The following is a 25,773-nucleotide window of genomic DNA, read 5'->3' on the forward strand; positions in this document are numbered from 1 at the left end:
GCGGTCTATTTTTGGTCAATGCAGGGTACTATTTTCATAGAAAAGCTATTTCCAAATATCTGTTTAATGAATTTTCTTGGAAATGGTTAACATTTTATGGATATTTACAAAATATCTGTCATTTTTAAGAGTGACCTGAACTTCAGCCCGCAAACAGAATATTTTAACAGAAGATACAGCTAAAAAAAATAGCATGCAGGACTATTAATCAGCAGCCCTTTCTGAGCAGGAAATTCATTTAAAAAAATAAACAAACGAATAAAGCTTGTATTATGAAGCTGCTTCAGCAAAACTGCTTTGTAATTCAAAATCCCGATAGACCCCATTTCTAGCCATTGTGATTTCGTATTACCTGTCACTAACCCCTTGAAAGCCAGCACTTTGTGGGATGTCTTACTTGTTATTTTTAAAGGATTCTCAATAGAGCTGCTTTGGAAAATAAGCTTTCTCAGTTCCTCTCTAGGTCACACACCAGTGCTCTGATACCCTGCATTCACACTGGTCCGTTGTGTTTATTATAACCAAAAATCTTTCACCCAAGCCCTGGCCCTGCAAACTCTTATAAACAGGTATTGCACTGAAGCCATCGGCACTACTCACACGGGTAAAGTGAGGCATGCGCATATGTGATTGCAGGAACAAGGCCTAAGGATGCAGATACAATAGGGCTTTGAGCCAAAGAACGCTTAAGCATGTGATACTTTTCAGCTGGTGCATAGCCCCCTGGACTGCAACGGGTTTATTGATGTGTTTAATGTTAACTACGTGCTTAAGTGCTTTGCTGGATCAGGGTCTACCCCATCAGCGAAGCCAGGAATTCAGTGAGGATTCAGTCCCAGAATGCAATGAGACAAAGGGCCGTATTCGGCTCCCACTTACATAAATGTAATTTTGAAATAGCGCCAGCGGAATTACTGCAGCTTTACCCAGCGGGAATTGAGAAAAGCACCCAGAGGTGCTAAGCTCTCCCAGGGAGAGAAAAAAAGAGAGAGCTAAAAAAAGAACTGCCTTTGTATTCCGCATACGCTTCCCCTTAAGTTTTAAATCATGAAAAGAATCACAGATACATCTGGCTCTAACTGCAGCTCAGAGCTCCAGTGCTGCTGTTCACTGAAGAAAGGGGAAATATCACAAGTGTTGCCGAATACTAGCTAGTTTCCACACCTAAAAACAAATGTAAATATCCTTCTCCTGTTCCAAATACGAACAATTCGCATTGGCCATTCTCAATGCACATGCCACTGGATTCGTTCCACGGCTTATTTGTAATCAAAACCAGCCCCCCAGCGAGGGATTCCCCATGCTTGGAGGCCCACGTGTGTGAGGCTGTAGGTGGAGACTATGGAAAAAAACAACCCCAAACCCCACAACCCAGAGCCAGCTTGCCAGGCTGCAACGGTAGCACCACAGCATGCCGGGTACCGGGGCTACTGCATCCCTGCCTGCGCGGCCAGGCCTAGCCCCAGCCTCCCTGCACGAGGGTCTTGTGCATTGGATATGCACAACCAGTACGGAGATCCCTGTGCAGCCGAACGCCAGCGCTGCCCCTGTGTGGGGCCCGAGTGGTGGGAGAACCACAAGCTGCTCCTCACACCACACATGACCCAAAGCAAGCCAAGGCCACAATCCTGCATCCGGCTGTGCCAGCAGAGAGCCCTGCACTGGCACACAGTCCCACCGGGACCCCACACAGACTCGGGGGTCTGTGCTAATGTATAGGAAGGCGAGCCTGGGACCCAGGTCAGGATCCATGTTTTCAGATGCTGCTCTCCTGACCTGCAACGTGAAACTCCTGCTTTGGGTTGGCTGGCTTTGGAGCGCTCCTTTGGGTCAGGGCGTCCAGAGTTCAGCCAGCTCCTCTGACCTTCAAAACACCACTTGCCTTCCCTGGGTCTGCAAATCAGCAGAGCTGTTTCGGAAAGTAGCCAGAGCACCACTGATCTGCTGCTTGGAGAGTACGAAAACCACCCACTTTGCAGCTCCACAACCATAACACGGCAAAGCCACAGCCCGGTGGACCAGCGTCCATAGCGCAAGCCCTCAGATACACGCCGGTACCACTGACGTGAGCTACTCCGAGGGGCCCTGCGCTCGGCAGAAGGGCAGATGAAATTAAAACATTCTATTGAAGATTAACAGGCGCTTCTGTAAGCTCAGGCACCAAACGCACAACGTGAGTCTTTTTGATGCTTTGTGTGATGCTGGCAAGACACGGCCCCCAATCACTTCAGTTGGGGACTAGCTTGTGATACTTGCCAACCAAATCCTGCAGACCTCACCTCGTCTAAACTGACCATGGGCAGAACGTGTCTCTTGCATTCCTGGGAAAATTCACCCAAAATTGGCCAAGTAAAGAACCTCTGGAAAATCTCAGTTCGCACACGCTCAGTAGACACTTGTTAGAGTTTGGCAACTAAATTTTCTAAAGGTTCCACCTGCACTGAGCATGCTCCAGCCCTTCCCCACTGACTGCACCACACATGCCATATCCCCACAGAGCAACTGAGCATGCTCCGGCCTGGGGCTAGGCGGGATGGCAGCTCGGAGCCACCCAGGGCCACTGTGGTGCCATGCCCCAGAACTGTCTCACCTGGGCTCCGAAAGCTCCCTCTGCTGGACCCAGGCAGCAAGGAAGAGAAGGAGGAAGAGGAGAAGGAAGATGTCTGATTCGAATGCAGAGAGGACAAGAGCAGACCGGGGGCATAGGGTGAAAGGACGGGGGAAGGGAGTGGATTGGGACAAAGAGCCTATGTGTGGGGGGCAGACATAGTGGATGAGGAGAGAGCCATGGGGCAGGCGAACTGAGAGTGGCCGGCAAGACACTAGGACAAGGAAGCGGGTCAGGGTAGGGGAGACTGGACTGAGGCACCTGAGGGTAGGGACTAGCAGCTGGTGTGGGGACACGGCTGGGACTTGGATGGAGAGCTCGGAGGGTGACAGTGGGATGGGCTGTGCAAGGAGACAGGATGAGAAGCCTGAGGAGGACTAGAGAGGGGTAGGACTGGGATGAAGAGCCAGGAGGGTAAGAGACAAGACTGGGGGTTGGGGCAGAAGAGGTCACACTTGTGGACAACAGAGACAGAAGGGTCTGTGCCCACTAAAGCATGCTCCCTTTACAACTTGGAGTGAAAGCAGGATTCCTGAGTCTCACCATTTCTCTGCAGCCAGCAAATATCAGTGAGATCCACTGGCAAAGTGTGTCCCATCCCCCACTAGTGCTGATCCAAACAGAAGATGACAACCTACTACTGCTGTCAGTTACACCAGCAGCTCAAATGGCTGATGTCTGTGCCCTGGATCTAAAGGGTCCAACCTGCTGATGAACCATGTGGGTGTCAACATGGTGCCACGTGATGGAATTGCTGTCTTTGCACTTTGCGTTTTTAAAAACCTCCAAACTTGCACACACGCTACGTGTGTGTTCACATTACCCCAGCAGCAAACACAAGCACTCACAAGGTAGGGAATCCCAGAGTTAAGTTCGAAGTACAGAAAATAGGAGAAGGGCCCTCCTGGGTCCTCAAGTCCCATCCCTTCTACCGCAGACAGCCCCGTCAGAGCATCCCCTTCATAGACTTTTCACACTCGGTTTTCAGACTAGTTAATCGTCTGTCCCCACGGTTCTAGAACCGCATTGCTCTGAGGGATAGAAACGGTCTAATTTCCGGTCAACACTGATTCCTGGTCAGTTTATCCCCATGTGTTCTTGTGCCAACACCCTTGTTTACCTTCACCAGCTCTACACCCTCCCTGGTGTTTCCTCCCCCACCGCCCCATGTATTCATAGACAGCCAGAGCTCCCCTCTCAGCCTGCGTTGGGCAAGACTACACAAGCCAAGTTCCTTGCGTCTCCTCTCCTGAGATCGGCTCTCCATCCCCTGAGCAGCCCACCAGCCCTGCTTGGCTGCAGGTTGCCTATGCAACCATAATTTGCCCCCCTTGTGCATTATGATACAGTCTTTAACTACATGATCACAACTATTTTTTCCACAGGGAATGTGCCTCATTCAGTGCCCAGGACAGACTGTTGTGTAGGGTTGTGTAGTGAAGGAGCCTGTTGTCTGTAGGACCCCCGCCTCCATTGTTGCAGGGACTGAGGAAGAGAAAAGACAGTCTCAGACTTCCTGTGTGATGCTGGGCAAATCACTTACATTAAAGTCTTTCATGGATGGCCACGAATTGTATTTTCCAGGCTTCCTCACTGCCTGGAGTCGGATTGGCAGAAGTGCCGAGTGCTCGCAGCTGCAATTGAAGCCAATGTGAGCTGCTCTGTGAACATAGAGAGTGCTATACAATGCAAAGGCAGGTCCTCGTGTAACAATGCGGTTCTGGCGGGACCCAATTGAGAGTGCCAATTCAGGACAAATCGCTTAAAACAGGGCAGTTACAGCCCTAGGCTGGGGTTTTTCCACCTCTAAGGCAAACCAAACCAGCCAGACAAAGAGGATTTTGGTCTCACCCCACTGGCTAACCACAAGTCACACAAGCAATTCCCGTAGACACTCCAGTTTCCCAGTATCACCACCAGTGCCACTGTTATGGGGACAAATGGTTATGAAAACCAATACCCCATTAAAAGAAAAAAGGTTCTCCTGATCCCAAAGGACCAAGCCCCAGACCCAGGTCAATATACAAATCAGCTCTTACCCACAAATCACGCTGTTGTCAATCCTTTAGAATCTAAAATCTAAAGGTTTATTCATAAAAGGAAAAAGATAGAGATGAGAGTTAGAATTGGTTAAATGGAATCAATTACATACAGTAATGGCAAAGTTCTTGGTTCAGGCTTGTAGCAGTGATAGAATAAACTGCAGGTTCAAATCAAGTCTCTGGAATGCATTCCCCCCCTGGGATGGGTCCTCAGTCCTTTGTTCAGAACTTCAGTTAGTAGCAAAGTCCCTCCAGAGGTATGAAGCAGGATTGAAGTCCAAATGAAGTTGAGGCATCAGCCTTATATAGTCTTTTCCAGGTGTAAGAACACCTTTGTTCTTACTGTGGAAAATTACAGCAAAATGGAGTCTGGAGTCACATGGGCAAGTCCCTGCATACTTTGCTGAGTCTCAAGGCATATTTGCCTTCTCTCAATGGGTCCATTGTATAGCTGATGGTCCTTAATGGGCCATTAAGCAGGCTAGGCAGAGCTAACACCAGCTTGTCTGGGATGTCACCCAGAAGCATAGCATAAGTTTGAAATACAGACAGTATAGAGCCAATATTCATAACTTCAACTACAAAATTGATACACACATATAGACAGCATAATCATAACCAGTAAACCATAACCTTGTCTTAGACACCCCATTTGACCCCCTTTATACAAGATTTGGGTGCCACTACAGGACCTTGGTTGCAACCATGTTCTATATGGTCCCAGATTATGTCAATAACGTCACACCTCACCATCTCAAATTGGGCAACCCAAAATGAGCAGACACTTCTGACTTTTTCTTGCTGTTCCTCAGGTCCCTAGCTGTAAAATGGCGATAATGCCACCCTCATCTCCCACAGGCATGTTTGTGAAGCACTTGGAGACTAAGTGATGAGTGCTACAGAAAAACCCATGAGGAAATTAAGAATTGTGTCCTCAGCACAGGGTTTGAATCGTGCGCCTTCAATGCGGAGTGGAGCCACATATGAACTATGAGCAGAAAACAAAATATTGAAGAGGTGCTCATTAAATGAGTTCTGCTCATCCAGTGCAAGGAATGAGGCAAGGTCTTGTGGGGGGAAGATTGCATGTGATCAAGTAATTAAGGACCGTAGCATAAGGCATCCCCACAAGGGGGTTGAACTGTGGTTGTACAGACAACCTTAATACTGGCCTTTCCTACCTTTGGAGGGCTTCCCTTTGCAACCGTAATAACATTCTTTAACATAGTTCTTGGTGTGTGTAATATATACACGGACTGAGTGGGAAGTTTCATAGGGCAGCTTGCATTGGTGACAACTGGAACAGACAGGGGGCTTTCCCCAAGGGTTTTGCACTTGCTGAAAGATCCATAGGCCGTGGAGTGGGAGGGGCTTGGCCCACACTTTTAAGCTGTGGTCCTGTACTAAACCAGGGAAGTCTGGCGCATTGCAACCCAAAACTACTAAAATCTGACCGCCGTCCACATGGAGGGGCAGCCAGGCCAAAGGCGCTGTGACCAGGCGCACGGGGAGTCTCTTCCTGTACGGCACAACACCACGGGCATGGGGGGAGGCGGCCGGCCAGGAATCTGCCTCCTCGTGACAGTGGCTCATGCGTTGTGTGGGTAAGAGAGATGGGGACATTCCCTGGCCAAGGGAGACCCGGGGTCCCTGGGCAGGGATAAGGGATGAGAACAGGATCCCTTCCGGGGTTGGCGGGGAGGGACCAGAATTCCCCCACTCCCCGGAAATATCTGAATTGGCTCAACTGACAAATGAACACCCAATTGTAACTGAAAGCCAGTGGGAGCAGAGCAGCCATCCCCATGCCTGGCTTGGAAAATACCCCACTTACTTCACAACAAACAGTATTTCAAATGCAGGGCTTAGGCCTGCCTCCAACTGCCCTGGGAATTCTGCCTGAGCCGTCAATACGGCTGCCATTACCAAGCATGTCTGGTAAATCTACCAAAGGACTTTTCACCCTGTATTACTTATTGCCTTGATGGGTTTGCAGTTACAGTATCCTACTGATTCTCCTGCTAAGCCAGGTGTCCAGACATCAGACTGCATTCCAGCATGTCCTTGTGACAGGTTCCGTCTGACGTCTTCTACCTGCCGAATTATCTCAGCCTTTATATTACGACCATAATGAGCACCTTAACTGCATGGAGGTTTCTGTCTAAGGTCAGCTGGCTTGAAAGTAGAAAGAAATATCCAAAGATCATCAGAAAAGTGGCCGCAAAACACAGCTGAGGCAAAGTAAAAATGAAGAGAGCTTTATCTGTCACTAGTCCAAAAATATCTATCATTTTCACAGAGGAGATTGAACAGATCGTTCAAAAATAAAAACACACAAGTTTAAAGTTAGCAAATTATCTACTTATAAGAAAATGATTTGCTGATAAGCAGTTGCCCTCTGAGTAACCTTGTAACTCACCAAAGAGCTTTACAAAACAAGGAATTGGGAATTGATTTCATAGTGGCAGGCATCGATTTCTAAGGTTGGGGTTACAGTTGGTCACAGATTAGTCAATACATAATATATTCACTCAATGTTGCCATTATTTGATGAATAAGTTATCTAGCAAATCATCTTTTGCATTATTCAGTCTATTGTTTAACTGGTCAAATACTGCTTTAGAATAATAGAATCATAGAATATCAGGGTTGGAAGGGACCTCAGGAGGTATCTAGTCCAACCCCCTGCTCAAAGCAGGACCAATCCCCAACTAAAGCATCCCAGCCAGGGCTTTGTCAAGCCGGCCCTTAAAAACCTCCAAGGAAGGAGATTCCACCACCTCCCTAGATAACCCATGCCAGTGCTTCACCACCCAGTACTCCAGATGAGGCCTCACCAATGTCGAATAGAAGGGAATCATCACGTCCCTCGATCTGTTGGCAATGTCCCTACTTATACAGCCCAAAATGCCGTTAGCCTTCTTGGCAACAAGGGCACACTGTCGACTCGTATCCAGCTTCTCATCCACTGTAACCCCTAGGTCCTTTTCTGCAGAACTGCTGCCTAGCCACTCGGTCCCTAGTGTGTAACAGTGAATGGGATTATTCCGTCCTAAGTGCAGGACTCTGCACTTGTCCTTGTTGAACCTCATCAGGTTTCTTTTGGCCCAATCCTCCAATTTGTCTAGGTCCCTCTGTATGCTATCCCTACTGTCCAGCGTATCTACCACTCCTCCCAGTTTAGTGTCATCTGTTATTAAACATAGAACAGGAATAGTTGGCAATTAAATTACTCTTTTTATTAATTAGTATTATTATTATTCAGCTAGGGTTGATAGAGCACAGAACAAGGAGCCGGACTCCCAGATTGTCTACCTGCCGACTGTGCCACCTTGGGAGATCATTGGGCCAACTAATTCGTGGAGGCCCAAATTGGGCCTAATGACCAGAGATGGTGAGTACCCTGAAGTCCCATTGACTTCAGCCACAGTTGTGAGCACTCAGAACACCAGCCCCAAATAACTCAAATCAGACACTGCAAAACTGGGCGATCTTAGACCAGTGGCCACTTCTGAAAATGACGGCCATAACCTCTCCATACTCTCTTTCCTCGATCTGTGAATATTCATCCTGACATATCGCCCACAGTGCTGTGAGGCTTGTTTAGTGCCCCCAGTAAAAGATGCGGGAACAGAAGTGAAAATTATTATCAGTTTTATTCTGATGTTGATATTATGCATGTACCTCAGCTGGGGATAGCCAAGCCCATTTTAGGACTGGTGAACATACCAGGGACCCTCTGCTCTTTTGAAAAGTCCCATGGGATCTATATCTGGTACCAGACAAATGCACCTTCCCACAGATGTAACAATTACTGACTCCTTTTGCAGAATAGATGTACTGAGACTGTGAATGCATGGGTATCATGACCCTATCTTTCACACCTGGGACAGGAAAGGCCGGCTTTCCAAGAAAAATACCTGAAACTAATCATTGTTACTTTTATCTTGATAAGTGATCAGATTGCTTCTCAGAATTACATTCTTCAGGAGTAATTCACTGCAGTAGTTACTTTAACAATCCCATGCAGCATTCACAAAGGACTGTAGGACAACAGACTGGCGCCTGAGCACTAAGATGGGCGTTTAACCTGCCGCTTTCTAGCTAAGAAGCAAAAGTGCTACTAACTTCCAGTTTATTCATCCAGGAAACAAACCCTGGTTTCTTTTCGTGTATATTCCTAGACACAGAGACTATTTTTATTTCAGTGCTCTGATGGCATCAGCCTTCACAGGACTTTCAGGTGAGCATCAACAGGAACCCAGAGACTCTACGTTTGTTAAAGGTAAAGGATGGGTCCCACTGCAACTGCATAAATGCAAGGTAGATGAGTGGTTAGCTCAAGGTTTGCCATTTTGTTTGCAAATTGGCCTTTAAAACTTAAGGGCATTAGAGACAAGATAGCAAATGAATGAGAAGCACACATTTCTAAGTGTGAGTACACATTTAATTACTGAAAGGGAAGCTTCAGGGGACTTTGTTGTTGTTGTTGTTTTAAAGATGTTTTGTTTTGTTTTGTTTATTACATAGACAGTAAGGAACAAAATCCCTAAATCCAATGGAGAAGTTCAAATGTTCAGATCTGGATGTTTAGGCTTGGACCGATCTCTAGTTTTGTTTCTGATCAACTAATTTTCTCCTCTGCAATAGATTTGGACGAACATAGTGAAAACGTGTGTTCATTTTCTAAGCATTTTGGAGAATTAAATTAAGATTAATTTGATGTAAAGCCACACTCATATCCTTTTGTCCAAAAAAATCATCAAAGGGTCTCATCAGCGCATTTTACATATTCATGGGACAGCGCTTAACAGTAATTTTAACCCCAGCTAGTAACAGGTCTCTGAGGACCATGTGGAATATAGTTAGACACGTATACATAGAACCGATTCAGTGATATCTGCTCAAAGTAGCATCAATTCTATCTAATGCATGGAACATGGTTTCCCTAAAATGCTACAATAGCAGTTAGACAAATTTTTCCTACTTGGCTCAGATTCTCCCTGGCCTGTTAATGGCAAAGCTCTTAGAATGATTTTCTGGTCTGGATGTTTGTTCAGAGAGTAGTCAAAAGGTTGTTCTATAAAATTGAACCTGTTATCAAGCCTTAAAGCACAGGAAGTATTGATCATCTACGGAGGGCCATGAGCTCTTCATTGTTCTGCAGACCTTTCTAAACCCCTCTTGGGTGTGGGTGTGGGTTAAAGTCTGCTAGCTTGGGAACATCTTCACCAGCCGGTCTGCTACCTCCATGTCAGCAGAGGACCCATTCAGCTTCCTTTGAGCTCAGTGGTTGAAAATTCTCACTCTCACCTCATTCCCCTGCCTGCTCACCTACAGTGGCTCTAGACCCCAGGAAAGCCGCTTTGAGGACCCTTCCCCCTCCTAAAAAGCACACACACACACTTTCATTTGCCATTTGCTGTTCCTTCAGATGCTCTCTGGGAACCATGTTTAGCCAAAGTTCTCAGTCTCTACACTTCATGGGACCCCCAGTCTCTCCTCTTCTCTCCAAAGGCCTAATAACTTCGGCTCGTCAGTGACCGTGCACATACTGAGAATTGTACCAACGTTCATTAAGACCACCACAGAAGTTAACAGCCTTGGGGGAAATGTTTTTCCTTTGAAAATGAGCTTCTGAAAATCTAGAATAAGACAAATACTCCAGTTCAGCTGGTACCAAAAAGAGTCCAGTCCATTGGTTCATCACAAATGGAACATCAGGTAACTGTCTTGCTACATCGCCACTCACAAGCCTTTGAGCTCTGTCTGACGTGATTATGACTGAACTAAGTAGTAATTTTGAATCCACTCCAGTAACAGCTGACTTTTTCAGGAAACTATGCAATACCTGGAATGTTCTAACAAAAGACAGTTATTCCAACTTGGAAATAGTGTACTCGGTACATGAATGATCCAAGATCTACTTAACATTGTATTTGTTGCCATAAAATAATTGACAACTATTGGTGACATATGAACAAAAGGATTATGGCTGAAGTGAAGCTCCTCTCTAAATAAGGGAATGTAGGATCTGGTCCTGAGTGGATAGATCTGACACCACAGATTGTTGATATAGCTAGTGAGTTGGCATTTAAAACAAACATGTTATTCCCGAGTGCAACATTTTAAAGTGTGTGAATTGGATTCCAGTATTATAACTAAGAAAGGGTCAGTCTCCAACACCTTTACTCCTGGTGAATAGAACCTGACTCCACACATCGTTCCCCTGAAGGCAATGATAGGCCTTGTGCAGTAAGGTGCCACCCCTGTGAGTACATAATCCCACCCAAAGTGATTAATAATCTTAATATGACCTATCCATGCCCTTCTATGGCCCTACCCAGGTAGTATCTGAGCTCTGTCGTACAACCAAAGAAGTGTCCGCACACAAATTCCAGACAACCATTGCTCCTCCCATGGGTCCTTACTCATGGCGAGTAACACTTATTCACAAGAATAGTTCCAATGAAGATAATGGGAGTGTGTAAGTGCTACTCAATGAGCGTAACAGTTGCACAACTGGGCCTTTCACTGGTGTTTCTCATCCATGCAGCTGGCCACCCTCAGCTGGCATCTCCTCCCAAGGGAACTCACTGGATCTTCTCCCGGTTCCTGTTGCTCTGAGGAACAAGGGGGTGTTCTGTGCGCCTCAAGTCAACTGGCTGTAACTTGCCCAGTCGCTGTTCCCCAGCTCTGATGCCCTTGTTACCAAGAGCGGAGCCTGTTTTCAATGGAAATACACAGGAAAAGCAAGAGGCCTGCCAGGGGGACACTACCCCAGGAGAGACTCGCCGACCAACCCTTCCAAGCCTGGGACCCAGGTGGCTTCTTTCTTTTTAAGCAACACACAAAATGGCTCCTCTGTTCTCTGGAGGACAGTGGCTCAGGGACACTTTGCAAAGAGGGACGGCGCTGCTGGGGTGACGGCGGAGGCCAAAGGCCAGAGACAGGCGGGAGAAGAGGGTTCCCCGCCCCGCAGTTTGATCTCTCTAGGGGCTCCGGCTAGTTCACTTTCACCCCCGAGCCGGGAGGCGGGCGGCAAATACCGCCCGGGGCTGCAATGAATGCTGTGGGCTTTGCTGGTGTAACCTCAGCTCCCCCGGCTGGGATCTGCGCCTCCGACCCACCCCAGCCTCCGACAGGCCCCACTGCAGCCGCCCGAGTCAAGCCCTTCCCTGGGGCGAGCTCCAGTCCATCCTGAAGCGCTTCCTATCGGCACCGGCCCAAGCCACCTGCCTGCAGCCCGGCCTCCCGTCTCGCTGCCCCGCCGCCGGCCGGCCGGCGCCCCGGGGCTGGGAGCCACACGCATCCCCCTCGGGAACAGATGAGGCTAAACTTTGCTCTGACTCGGTCCCAGGGGCGCAGCCCGGCCCTATCCCAGCCCGGCCCCAGGGACCCAGGACCCAGGAGCTGCCCCTCCCTGCACTCGGCCCCTGTGGGCCCCCTTCCCCGCCCGGGCCAGCGGCGGCCAGACCCTCTCCCCGCCTCCATCGCCAGCCTAGCGCACGGGAAAACTCTGCGCAGCTACAAAACCGGAGCCTGCCCGGCCGGGGCGCCTCGCCGCGGCTCCTGGAGAGCGGGCAAAGGGGGGGGGGATTAGCACCCGGGCACCCAGCGGCGGGTCCCCGCCCTCCAGCCGGGCCATCCCTGGGGACTCGACAGCTCGGGCCAAGGCGAGCCGAGCTCCGGCCGCTACAGGCTCTGGCCGGCTCGCACCACGGGGTTCACACCCGCAGCGTCTCTGCCAAGCCCCAGCTACGGGCCCCGAGGGGAGCCGCAGGCAGGAGGCGCCGGGCTGGGGGACCCAGAGCCCCGGCCGCCCGCAGCCCCCAAATCCCCTCCTGCCACGGGGTTCACAGCCGGGGTAACCTGGCCACAGCCTGGGGCAGGCGTGGAGCGCACGGGTCCCCCCGGCTCGGCCGGTCCCTCCCCGCGCCCCGGGAGCGGTGCGCAGCGGCTCGGTGGCACCGCCGGCTGCGAGCGTCGGAGCGCGGGCTGCACCTGCCATCGCCTGGAGAGCCGCAGAAGCGCAGCCGCGAGGGCGCGGGGAAAGCCCCGGTGAGCCGGGGCCGTGGCGGGCGGGGGCCGGGCAGCATCTGGCCTCTCCCCCCACCGCCAGCCGGGAAGAGGGAGCCGCAGGCGCAGCGCCCAGCGGAACTCAGCCCGGCTTCACTACTGCATGACCCAGGGATGGGCTCAGCGGGCCAGGGCGCTGTCCGAGGCCGGGGAGCCGGCCCGCGCCAGCCCCCGGCTCAGCCGCAGCCCGCGGGTCCCGTCCCTGCCCGGCAGCCCCGCAGTGCCAAGCGGACAGTCCGGATCCAGCTCCCGGCTGGCAGGACAGCGGCTGTGCGCGTCTGCTCCGCTCCCCGCGACCTCAGTCCGGCCGCGCCCCTTTCCGCCCCGGGGTGCGCGCCCCTGCCCCGCCGGAGCCCAGCCCAGGCGAGGAGCCCAGCGCCGGCCCGAGAGGGAGCGAGCCCCGGGCAGGCACCTGCGCAGAGCGGTGCCCGGGGAGCGCGGGGAGCCTTGCCCGGGTCTGGAGAAGCCCCAGCCCCAGCGACCCCCACCGGGCTGGGCCCGCTCCGCTGCCGGGGGGGGGGGTGTCCCTGCCCTGGGCTGGGGGGAGAGTCGCCCCCCCCTCCCCGCAGCAGGGACTGTGGCGCCTCCCGGAGCGGCGCCCGCGGCTCCCCCCAGCCCGCAATGCAGCGCAGCGCCCGGCGCGGGGAGGGTCGCGTTACCTGGCGCCGCTAGTCGGGAAAGACGGGGCCGGAGCCCTGTGCCCGGCAGGTGCAGCTGCGGCGCGGCGGCTCCGGGCTGGCTTCACGGGCTGGCGGCGGGCTGGCCGGTCCCTGCTCCGCCCGGGGCCATCGCTCCGCTCGCGCATCCTCCGGCAGCAGGCGGCGGCGGCGCCCGCGGGTCCGGCTGGGGGGTCGCCGCGCGGCTCGCCCGGTGCAAGGCGGCGGCTGAGCTCCCGGGGAGCGGGCAGAGGCAGGCGGCTGCACAGGCGCGCACGGCGCCAGGCGGGGGGAGGAGGGAGGGAGCGAGCCGCGCGGTCCCCCCAGCGCACAACAGGCAGGGGCGCAGCCCGCCGCCAGCGCCCCTCCGCCGCCCCCACCCCGGACCCCGCAGCCGCGCCCCGCTGACCTTGCAGCGTGTACCTGCGCCAGGGTAATCCGAGCCCCGCCGGGCTTCGCCGAGCCTCCTCGCTCGCTCACCTAACGCCGCCCCGTGCGCCGGGTAATCCTGCGCTGAGCTCCGCGCTCCGCCTCTGGCCAGCCCGGCTCCGCCGCCCAGCAGCCCCCGCTCAGGCACCGGCCGGAGCGCCGCGGGCCGGGGACGCGCTGCCCATGGCCCCGGCGGGCGGGCGTTTTTCCTGCGCTCGGGGAGCTACCGCCGAGCTGCGCGGCCGGGCTCCGTCCTCGGGCTTCTCCCGCCAGCTGTCCGCGGCGCAGCCATGCACACCCCCGCCGAGGGACACCGACCCGCCGGGCGCGGCGCTCCGAGAGCCGGGCAGCCGCCCTCAGTTGGAGCAGCCGAAGCCCCGGGCGCTGCAGAGGGGCGCAGCTGGCTGCACTGGGTCCTTGCGCGTCTCCTCCACGGCTGCTGCTGGCTCCATCCTCCTCGCGGCGCGCTCCGGCGGCTGCCGCCCGGCCCCCGGGAGCCGCGGCGCTCGCTGCAGCATGAAGCCGGCTTTGCAGCCTGGTGCCAGCCGGAGCCGCCGCCTCCTCCGCAGCGAGAAGAGCGATGGCGCGGCGCAGCCGGGAACCGCAGCTCCAGCCGCAGCGGGCGGACGCAGAGCGGCGCCGGGCGCCCACCGCTCCGCTAATCCGGAGACGTGTCTGCGAGCCCCGGAAGCCAAGGGCCGGGGCGCGCTGGGCAGCTCGCCAGCGCCGGCGGGGACAGGGCTAGCGCTGCCCAGCCGGTGCGCGGCGAGCCGGGGCCGCCGGGACCGGGGGAAGCCGGGAGAGCGTGTGAGCAGCGGCTGCGCCCTGGCGCGGGGAGGCGCTGCTGGCGCAGGAGTGGGCAGGGAGGGGGCGTGTCGCGGCGCCCTTCCCTGCCCGCCCCGGCCGGAGGAACTGGCAGCCACGGGCAGGGCTAGCCCCGCATCCCGGGGCCGGGCGGAGGGGGAGCGCAGCAGCTCCGCAGGGGGAACAGCGCTGTCTCCGGCAGGTCACTCCTCCGGCCTGGAGAGCTGGCCGGGGACGCCTCCCGCTCCGGGGCTGGCGCGGGGAGTCCCACCCTGGGGCTGGGCAGCGGCTGTCGCCCGAAAGCCGCGGTGGCAGGGGCAGGGGCCGCTGGCTGCCGGCTCTGCCCGGGCGTTGGGGGCGCTATCTGGGCAGGAGACTGGCAGGGCGCGCCGGGGTTACGGCGCACAGGGGCTGCTCCCCGCCCTCACTTCGGAGCGCACGTGGGTCTCCCCGGGGCACCTGGAGGGACTCGCTCTCCTCTGCCTGCCCTGGGGCCCAGGGGCTGCCGCGGGCTCCGCGGCTCGGGGCCAGCCCCCGTCCCGGGTGCGCTCAGGGGCGGGGAGCAGAGAGGCCGCGGAGGTACCTGCTCCGGCGGTGGGTCCCCCTCCCAGCCCCGCTCGGGGTTGGCTCGGGGGTGGGGGCTGGGGCGCGCCGAGAGGAGGGAGCCAATCAGTTAAGCATCCTTTGCTCAAAACCGGGGAGGGGGCGAGGCGGAGCCGGAGTGAGCGCGGTGGCGGCGGAGCCGGTGGCTGCGAGGGGCCGTGCGCGCTGGCGCGGGGTCCCGGCGGAGGCTCCTGGCGCAGCGGGCTGGGTCCCTGTATCTTCACAGCTCTCGGGGCTGGCGGGCAGCAGCCGCGGCTGCCTCTCCGGGGCTCTCTGCTCCTCTCGGGGCAGCCCGTCCAGAGGCTGCCGGAGCCGGGGAGAGGACAGGGCTCTGCGGTCCCGCGAGGAGGTGCCGCTGACCCCGCCGCGCTGTCCGGGAGCAGAGAGGGGCCGCTCGCCGGTCCTGGGAAGCCGCCCCCTTGTCTCGGACCCTCCTGGGGCCATGACGTGGATACGTCTGGAAACCGGCGCCCGGGACCTGAGGCAGCTTTCGGGACCGTGGCGGGCGCTGGTGGCTCCGGGCAGACACAGCGGGGGCTCAGGGAGCGGACTTGGAGCCTGGCTTTGGGGACCGTGTCTCACCTTCCGACCGGGCGCTCTCAGGGGGTGTGAGTGTGATGGGCCCGGTGCGCCTCCGTGCCTGGCTCTCCCGCTGCCCCCGGCCCGCTCCTGCGCCGAGCCCCGGGCCAGGGGCGGCTTTGCATGGCGGAGACAGACCGATCCTGGAGCTGAGCCGCGCCAGTGACCTCCATGGCCTAGGCCCTGTGAGCCGGGGGCTCCTATGTTTGTCCCTTCGGATCCTTTAGAGAAGCTCTGAGCGGAGCTGGAGGAAGCAGGGGGCATGGAAGAGAGAGGCCAGGGCAGACAGGCTGGGTCCCTGGGCTGGGCTGGTCAAGGCAAGGGGACTTCACCAACTACAGAGGTCCCTCAGCAAACCCTGCCCCTCTTCTTGCGGGTGCCCTCTGCCAGCAGGGAGTGGCTGGCTGGGTTGGGAGCAAGGCTCCCCGGGGAGTCACACGCTGCTGGCTGTGAATGTCTCACTCCTGCCAGAAGTGACAAGGAGTGTTCCTGGGAGGTGCTGTGAGCTGTGCTGCCAGATTTCTCCTGGGAAGCACAAGGTGTCCAGACAAACCAGAGGCCTGTGGTTTGGGTTGTGGTAGGGAATCCCATAGACAAAGCACGGGGCTCTGGCACCGTTCAGGGGGCTAGAATCTACCCAGTGGAGTGACTGGCTCTCTGTCCCCCATGGCCTAGACGTCAGGGCTGCGGTCCAGCCAAGAGGCTTTGTGCTCATCTCGCCATCCTCCGGAGTGTGGCACAACAGTGCCGAGGGCAAAGTCCTACCCAAGGGGCCTGGGCGGCTGATTGGGTGAGCGGGATTTCAGTGTGAGGATGTTTCTTGTACTCTGCATCCTGAGGTGAAACCCTGTGCTGGAGCCTACAGAAATCCCAGCTGTAGCTGGCTGCAAATACAGATGCCCCATGGCGAAGATAATGTAATAACGAGCTGCAATGAGATCGCTACTCCGCTTTGCACCAGCGTCGGACCCATAGGTGTTCACATGACAAGGTGTGGGCCAGGTCTGCTGAAGTCACCGGAGGAAGAAATCACAACCTTCACTAAGATAACTCATGAAGGATGATTTCTTTCTGAATTTAACAGCCTGATTCTGCTGTCCTTAAGCAGGTAACGTCCCTGGGTATCACAGGCAGGCATGCCTGAGCTCCCAAAGGGGCTGGATCTTGCTTTCCAAAAGTGACTGGTGGTTTGCTTGTGCCTTATTTGGATCCACAACTAGAGATGTCTTAAAGTGGCTTTTTTTCCTTCCAGCCCGTGCTGAGCCCCACCCTCTGAAAATCATTCAAGGGGTCGAGTTGCGGACCCAAAATTGCAAATCGTGCTTGCCAAGGTAGGCCTCAGTTGTTGGCTGATAACCTAATACAGCAGCAAAGGAGAGTACCACCGACAGCCTCTAGCTTCAAACAGCCAGACTTTGTGTTGTTCATGATCTAGCCTTAGTGCCATTCTGGGGGGAGGAAAAAAACGCAATTTCAAACTTGAGTGCTTTTGTTGTGGGGTGCACGCTCCCACAGCAGCATCAGGAACATGTAGGGCCCTCTCCTGCATTCTCTTCTGACCCAGTCTGCCAGGGCTGGGTCAGGCCCGTCTCTAACGAGTGGATGAGTAAATAAGTAAAGGATTGACAGCAGTAGCTTATGTCTGTTTATGTTGACCTCATTATTTATCCGACAAATGTACCTGTAGAATTAGCTTACAAAGTCACAGGCGTGAGAGGAATGATAAGGAGATATAAAGTGACAACAGTGTAAACACTTCTAGAAAACCATTGCTGACCTGCATGACTGATTAATGTCTGTGCATGTAGTTTGCATAAGCAGGGCATCTTCCTGGGTCACTTTTCTCCATGATTGACAAGTCTGCTCCTCCTAAGGTCTGTCGAATGACCCTCGTAAAGAGCAGAATCGGAGATTCAGAGAGAGGACAATCATCTTAAACTCCTCTCTCTATTAAGACTAATAGGAAAAGTGATGGTTTGGAGTAGGCTCTGAGTTCCGTGGCAACCATCTGATACTTCAGTAACAGTTTCTGGAGCTCTAACCGTTTTGAGTGTGTGTGTGTGTAGGTTGTATTTAGATTTAATCTCAGCAAACTTTCGAGTAACATGAGTTTGAGCTGCATGGCTGTACCCCTCTTATAGTCTAGCAAGTAGTTGTACTTTAGACTTGGCTGAATTCATCACTGTTGTTAGACTTCCATAGCTCGGCTCTAAACAAAGTAAGCATAAAACTTTGTAGGGTTGTATCTGACAAAGGGACTTTAATTGTAGAAAAATGTAAAAATATTTATTTCTAAGTGGTTTTATCTGTGCTGACTCTTAAATGATGCATGCTTCAGCATTATGAGAACTAAACAGAAAACACACCCACCCACCCACACCCATCCACCCCCCCCCCCTCCGCCCCCCGGCAATAGTCTCCTGAAAACACCAACACCTTTTCCTCCCCATACTGTGTTGCTAGACTCGGGGAAACGGACAGGTCTTTCTCCAGACATTTTAAGTGAAAACCTAAAACTTGTGGCTGAAAACAACCAAAGAACTCTGTTTGATAGTGATTTTTTTTAGTGGAAATAGACACCATGTGCAAAAAGTTTTGTTTCCTCAAAAGCACCATTTCCCCTCCAGGGCGTGTGAGATCTTTCCCCAGCCTCGCACTCACACCACCTACTGCCCTCTTGGTGCCGCTTGAGGGCCAAGGACACACCCTGGGCCTGCCTGGGGCAGGGCAGGATCTTGACCTGCTCCCCAGATCTGAGAAGGGGGATCGGAGAGGGGCGATTGCTGCAGTAGGGGCAGGGGGCAGCAGCTCCCCAGCCATGGCAGAGTGCTCCATGGAGGGAAGAGGAGAACTCCCCAGAAGTGGAGGGCAGAGGCAGGCCCTGGTCTATGCAGCTGCTCTGACTGGCTTCCTTTCCCCAGCTGGAGGGATTTCTTGTGGGGGAGTGGGACACCCCAGTCCTGTGGAGGAGGGAGGGGAAGGCAGATGGGCTGAGCCCTGCACTGGCACAAATGAGGGAAGATTGTGGCCCCTGATGTCCCATTTCTACACGTCCCCAGGAGAGATTTTGCTCTGTGCTGGAAAATGCCCCAGCCGCAGCCCTTTGGCACGGGCCAGGGCAAACGCTTGTGACCCAACCCCGCCCCCAGAACCCAGATCTTCAGCAGCAAAAAGCAAGAGCGTCAGGCAGCTGCCAGCTCCGCTCCGCCGCTCCAGCAGGCAGGCGTTGGCAGGGGTGGGTGCAAGCCTCGCCCATCCTGGAGTTCACCGCGAAGCCCCTGCTGCTAGAGACAGGGGTGGTTTGGTCGTCTTTCCATAAATGCAACGTTTCTTGCCCCCAGGGGAGCAGGAGAAGCTTGAAGCTGTGAACCGCAAAGGACCTAACGCCAGAAGGAAAATTTAAAAAACAAAGGAAAAGTGGGGGTGGTTTTTAACTCATGATTTATAAGCCAATCACCTGGCTCTTCTGGGAGCAGGGGTGGGGGAGGGGAGAGTTTGACTGGATTTGTAAGGGTTAGGGTTGGCGCGACTGAACTTGTGAGCTATGTGGAAACCTTCAGCAGGCCCCAACTCAGCGTCCTGCCCTACGGCTGCAGGAAATGCCGCACTCAAGTCTGCTTGGGAACTAACCTGTCCCCTGTAGCCCCTTCCCTCAGCTTCGGTCCAGCCTTCTTCCCTCTCCTCCCTGCCCTGTACCACCCCTTCCCTTCTGTGACAATGCGGTTCTGGCGGAACCCAACTGAGAGTGCCAACTCAGGACAAATTGCACAAACAGGGCAGTTACAGCCCAAGGCTGGGGGTTTTTCCACCTCTAAGGCAAATCAAACCAGCCAGACTAAGAGGACTTCGGTCTCACCCCACTGGCTAACCGCAAGTCTCACTAGCAATCTCCTTCGACACTCCAGTTTCCCAGTATTACCACCAGTGCCACTCGTTATGGGGACAAATGGTTATGAAAACCAATACCCCAGTAAAAGAAAAAAGGTTCTCTCGATCCCAAAGGACCAAGCCCCAGACCCGGGTCAATATACAAATCAGCTCTTACCCACAAATCACGCTGTTGCCAATCCTTTAGAATCTAAAATCTAAAGGTTTATTCATAAAAGGAAAAAGATAGAGATGAGAGTTAGAATTGGTTAAATGGAATCAATTACATACAGTAATGGCAAAGTTCTTGGTTCAGGCTTGCAGCAGCGATAGACTAAACTGCAGGTTCAAATCAAGTCTCTGGAATACATCCCCCGCTGGGATGGGTCATCAGTCCTTTGTTCAGAGCTTCAGCTTGTAGCAAAGTTCCTCCAGAGGTATGAAGCAGGATTGAAGACCAGATGGAGATGAGGCATCAGCCTTATATAGTCTTTTCCAGGTGTAAGAACACCTCTTTGTTCTTACTGTGGAAAATTACAGCAAAATGGAGCCTGCCATCACATGGGCCAGTCCCTGCATACTTTGCTGAGTCTGAAGGCATATTTGCCTTCTCTTAATGGGTCCATTGTATAGCTGATGGTCCTTAATGGGCCATCAAGCAGGCTAGGCAGAGCTAATCCCAGTTGTCTGGGATGTCACCCAGAAGCATAGCATAAGTTTGCCATACAGACAGTATAGAGCCAATATTCATAACTTCAACTACCAAAACTGATACACACATATAGACAGCATAATCATAACCAGTAAACCAGAACCTTGTCTTAGACACCCCATTTGACCCCCTTTATACAAGATTTGGGTGCCACTACAGGACCTTGGTTGCAACAATGATCTATGGTCCCAGTTTATCTCAATAATGTCACACCTTCCCTTTAGCTGATCCCTCCTAGCTACCCCCCACAATTCATTACCATGACATTTGCTGCCACCTCACTGTTCACTCTGTTGGTGTGTTCTCCCTCCCCCCACCCACCCCCGCCCCGTGTCCCTCCAGTCGAGTTATGCTGTAAGCGCCTCAGGGCGGGGACCTCCGCAGTTGTACAGCGCCTAGTGCTTGGTTGATGCTTTGGGACTACCATGGATAATAGTAATGTCATGCAGAGAGCCGCTTTCCAGCTCTGAAATCAATCCCTTTCCTTCTCAACGTACATCCCTGAATGCTGGCACCCGGCTTTGGCTCTGTTCCGTTCACCGAGGTTTGTGTGTTTTGGGTTTTTCAAATACAATGTTCGCCATCAAAAAGTGACCGTCATCTCTGTGGGCGGGAGAGTGCCGGGGGCAGCTGTGTGCTCTCGGTGGGCACCTGGCCACCCGGGGGGGGGGGGGGAGGGGGGCACCTGCTGCTACCCTGCCCCCACCTTTGGTCCATGCATGGGGAGCAGGCTGGGATGTGGCTAGTGCAGGTGGGGAGGCCCACAGGCAGGGGTGTGTATTTCTGGGGCTGGAAGGGAGGCAGTGGGGAACCAAAGTGCTGGAGATGGCAGAGAGGGAAACAGAAAAGCCCGTTAGCAGATCAGTGACCATGTCCAATATTCACTCCCCCAGAATCCTACTGCCTGTTACTTAGCATCAGCGACAATTCTTACCTTGCTCTTCTACTTCCTGGTAACAAATGGCTGGGTCAGGCGCTGGCCTGGGTTAGTGCTGTCAGAGTTTGCCCAAAGCAGTTCTCTGACCTCCTGCTCAGCCTCTTCTAAATGCAAAGGTCACGGCCTCCCTGAATTATTAGAAAAATAACACTGAGTTTGTGCCCGGAGAACAAGCTGTGGGACAGACAGAACTATCCTGAAACCCTTCCCAGATCCCGCACTGGAACTGCTACTGACTCGAAGGACCCCCCAGATGAGAGTCACCCTGCCCCTGCCCTGCGCACACCCTGACAAACGTGGCATGCAGGGAGCCGTGTGTGTGTGTGTGGGGGGGATGGAATCAACCCCCAGCCTGAAGGTGGGTCGGCCCTCGTTGGCTGTTCTTCCAGCCTCGTGCCTAGAATAAAGGCCGTGACCCCGGTGTGCTCACTACCCCACCTCCCCCAGCCAATGGCCAATATCATCCCCTGTGGCTGGAGTGGGCAGCCCCCGTGTGACTGTCCATGGGCACTGGCCCCCATGGGCATCCATCCAGCCGTGTAGCAGAACTGGTGCAGTTCCATTGCACTGGGGTCTCTGGGGCTCCTAATTGGCTGGGTGGGTCTCACAAGAAGGCCAGGTCTCCAGCAAAGACAATATGCCCTGGAGAGATGGGACCATGCACCCCACTGCTGCTCCCCGGGCTGCTGCAGCCCTTCCCAGCATGCTGGGGGGTTGTCTGGCATCCCACTGCCCGCAGCCTGACCCATCCCTCCACATCCCCTCTCTGTTCACCGGCTGGGGAGGCCAGTGGAAAAGGTGCATGGGACACCCATGGCAGGGGGCCCTGCACCCCCTGGGAGGTCGCGCTGAGCCTCTGCCCCAAACATTCAGGGTTCGTCACGGCCCTTCTTGGGTGGCAGGGTTTGGCCATTCGCACGCATTAGATGTGGAGCGTGTCCAGCCACTCGGTTACCAGGGCTGGCAGCTCCCCTGTGAATCCAGGTTCCCCAGACATGGCTGCAGCCCTTGTCCGGCCTGGGGGCTGAGGCCAGACTAGCTATCCAGGCACAAAGCATAACCGTGGTTGTTTGGGGGGGTCGGGCACTCGATTTCCCACTGAGGTCCCTTGCTTTGAGTTAAAGGATCGATCCAGCAAGCCCTGAAAGGAAAAAGGAAACCACTCCCCTCCTCCCCCCACCATCACATACTCTCTACTTGGTGGCCACCCTCCCCTCACTTCTAGCCTCCCCCCCCCCCCCCCCACACACACACTGCTGTATAAGCCATAGGCGCATGGAACTACAAAGGGGGGAGGAAGGGAAAGAGAGCGAGAGGAGACGAGAAGAGCTGTTAGGAGCTTCCCGTCCCCCTGGGATCTCTGCCCACACCTGGCAAGTGCAGCTGGCAGCCCTGGGCCAGCCGTGAGCCCTTAACCCCATTCTATGCAGCTGGGACGCCTCACACCCACTAGTCACCATCCCACGTTTGTCCAGATTCCAGCTGATCTTCACCCGTGCTCCCAGCCTGTCCTGGAACAGGTTTTTCTGTATTTCCTTTTCTCTTTTTACCTGTGCCAGCCTGCTAGGCCGAGCGGCAGCACAACAGGTAGCTAAGGTGTGCTCTGCTAGCCACAGGGGAGCTGTTCCAGGTTGGGACGGGCCAGAATGCTGCTGTAAGTAGACGTCCGTCACGGTGTGGATCGCTTCCTGCGAGCACAGTAGAGCGCCCCGAGCAGAGGCAGCACCTTGGAGTCAATGCCGCTCAACAAGTCACAGCAGTCAGTGCAAAACAGTACGTCGGGCACGGGTTCCCCTTCCAGGCTCCAAGCACTGCCATGGAAGCCCAGGGTCAGAGGGACTTGACCCATGTTAGGGAACCCTGGGCTTGAGCATCTACATTGCATTTAACCCCTGCATTCATACTTTTCTAACCCATGTGCGAAGCTAGGACTCTCACGTCCACACTGCAGTGTGCAGACCCAAGTCAAAGTAAACATATCCCAGAAGCCCTAGCGCCCCCCTCACCCTGCCAATTGGCCACTCTAGCCCTAGAACCGTGGTGCACAGTGGGGGAAATGTACTGGCTGCCCTGCATGGAACAGGAAGTTTGAACAGCCTGCCAACCCGTTTTCAACAGAGTGGATTGCAGATTGTTGGGGCAGAGAGGACTGAGGAAGTATTCCGTGGAATTGTGGGATACTTCTGGATGTCTGCTGGGACCAGAGTCAAGCGCAGCTGCAACTACAGTGCAAAGCACTAGGGTTTGGACCCTGGGTCCTGGCTAGACTTGAACTCGGACCTGCCAGCCCTGCAGGGTCCTGGGTCCGAGCGCTGGGTTGGCAGAATTGCAGTGTAGACACAATGTGGGAGTTAGGCTTGAACCCGGGCTCAACCACAGGCTTATGCTGCAGTGTAGACATACCCTTAGAGACACTGAGGGTCTGCTGAGATACAAACAGCGCTTTACCTCAGCACAAGTACACAATTGGGACATTTCTCCACCACATCCTTAGGCAAGTTGTTCCAGTGGTTAATTACCCTCACTGTTAAAATAACTGCATGTTCTAGTCTGAACTTGTCTAGTTTCAGCTTCAACACACAGGATCCTGGTCTACCTTTTATTGTTAGATTAAGGAAACCCTGAATATCAGATATCAAGTATCAGGGGGTAGCCGTGTTAGTCTGTATCTACAAAAACAACAAAGAGTCTGTTGTTGTTTTTGTAGATACAGACTAACACGGCTACTCCCTGATACTTGACAACATGCAAGGCACTAAATTTAGCCGTATGGAGTGGAAATCCATCAACCTCAACAAAAAACTTGCACAGATACAGACAGACATCATCTTCCTCTCCAAATGCAAACTGATGGACATCATACCAAAAGGACTGAAGGTAAAAAATCCATTGCAATCAACATACTACACTGAGTATGGTGAGAGACTGTGCCACACACTCTCAAAGAAACTGAGGAACCACCTGATCAGCATCCTGTACAGCAGACAGGAGAAGATCAAGAATGAGCTCTCAGAACTGGAGACTCTCATACAATACCAGCCTTCTACACAAACTTCAACGTGGCTGGACTTTACAAAAATGAGACAAGCCATTTACAATGCACATTTCACTTCTCTACAGAGGAAAAAGGACTGTAAGCTATCTAAACTAATACCTGCCACTGGGGGCTATAACAATGGTACCCTCAACTCATCTAACAACATTGTCAATCTTTCCAACCACACACTTAGCCCAGCAGAAGAGTCTGTCCTATCTCGGGGACTCTCTTTCTGTCCCACCGTCCCCACGAACATGATACAGTTCTGCGGTGATCTGGAAGCCTACTTTCCTCGTCTCCGACTCAAGGAATATTTTCAACGCACCATTGAACAGTGCACTGACCCACAGGAACCCTCCTACCAACACTACAAAAAGAAGAATTCTGCGTGGACTCCTCCTGATGGTCGAAATGACAGACTGGACCTCTACATAGAGTGTTTCCGCAGACGTGCACAGGCTGAAATTGTGGACAAACAACATCACTTGTCCCATAACCTCAGCCGCACAGAACGCAATGCCATCCACAGCCTCAGAAACAACTCTGACATTATCATCAAAGGGGCTGACAAAGGAGGTGCTGTAGTCATAATGAACAGGTCAGATTATGAACAGGAGGCTGCCAGGCAACTCTCCAAGACCACATTCTACAGGCCACTATCCTCTGATCCCACTGAGGAATACCAAAAGAAACTACACCATCTGCTCAAGAAACTCCCAGCTACAGTACGGGAACAAATCTACATGGACACACCCCCTGAACCCCGACCAGGGGTATTCTATCTGCTACCCAAGATCCATAAACCCGGAAACCCTGGACGCCCCATCATCTCAGGCATTGGTACTCTGACAGCAGGATTATCTGGCTATTTGGACACTCTCCTCAGACCCTATGCTACCAGCACTCCCAGCTATCTTCGAGACACCACCGACTTCCTGAGGAAACTACAGTGCATTGACGTTCTTCCTGAAAACACCATCCTGGCCACCATGGATGTAGAAGCACTTTATACCAATATTCCACATGAGGATGGACTACAAGCTGTCAGGAACAGTATCCCTGATGAGGCCACAGCAAGCCTGGTGGCTGAGCTTTGTGACTTTGTCCTCACCCACAACCACTTCAGATTTGGGGACAACTTATACCTTCAAGTCAGTGGCACTGCTATGGGTACCCGCATGGCCCCACAGTATGCCAACATTTTTATGGCTGACTTAGAACAACGCTTCCTCAGCTCTCGTCCCCTAGTGCCCCTCCTCTACTTGCGCTACATTGATGACATCTTCATCATATGGACCCACGGAAAGGAGGCCCTTGAAGAATTCCACCTGGACTTCAACAATTTCCACCCCACCATCAACCTCAGCCTGGACCAGTCCACACAAGAGATCCACTTCCTGGACACTACAGTACAAATAAG

The 25,773-nt window shown here is 53.9% G+C and overlaps 1 protein-coding gene across 7 annotated transcripts in view; it reads right to left on the reverse strand.

Annotated features, from left to right (window-relative positions):
* LRFN5 (leucine rich repeat and fibronectin type III domain containing 5) overlaps positions 1-14,602 on the reverse strand; it is a 149,000-nt gene extending 134,398 nt beyond the window's left edge. For 3 of the 7 annotated variants that reach the window (XM_005308624.5, XM_005308625.5, XM_005308622.5), the window contains exon 1: positions 13,809-14,602. The gene's annotated coding sequence lies outside the window, so the exon portion shown is untranslated. Of the gene's footprint in view, positions 1-13,388; positions 13,637-13,794 lie in introns of those variants that run through there. The other 4 variants (XM_065594047.1, XM_065594046.1, XM_042858104.2 and 1 more) reach the window with 4 other exon arrangements.
* Between the last annotated feature and the right edge of the window lie 11,171 nt (positions 14,603-25,773).

This window comes from Chrysemys picta, chromosome 4 (assembly GCF_011386835.1).
Source record: "Chrysemys picta bellii isolate R12L10 chromosome 4, ASM1138683v2, whole genome shotgun sequence".
Classification (NCBI taxonomy): domain Eukaryota; kingdom Metazoa; phylum Chordata; order Testudines; family Emydidae; genus Chrysemys; species Chrysemys picta.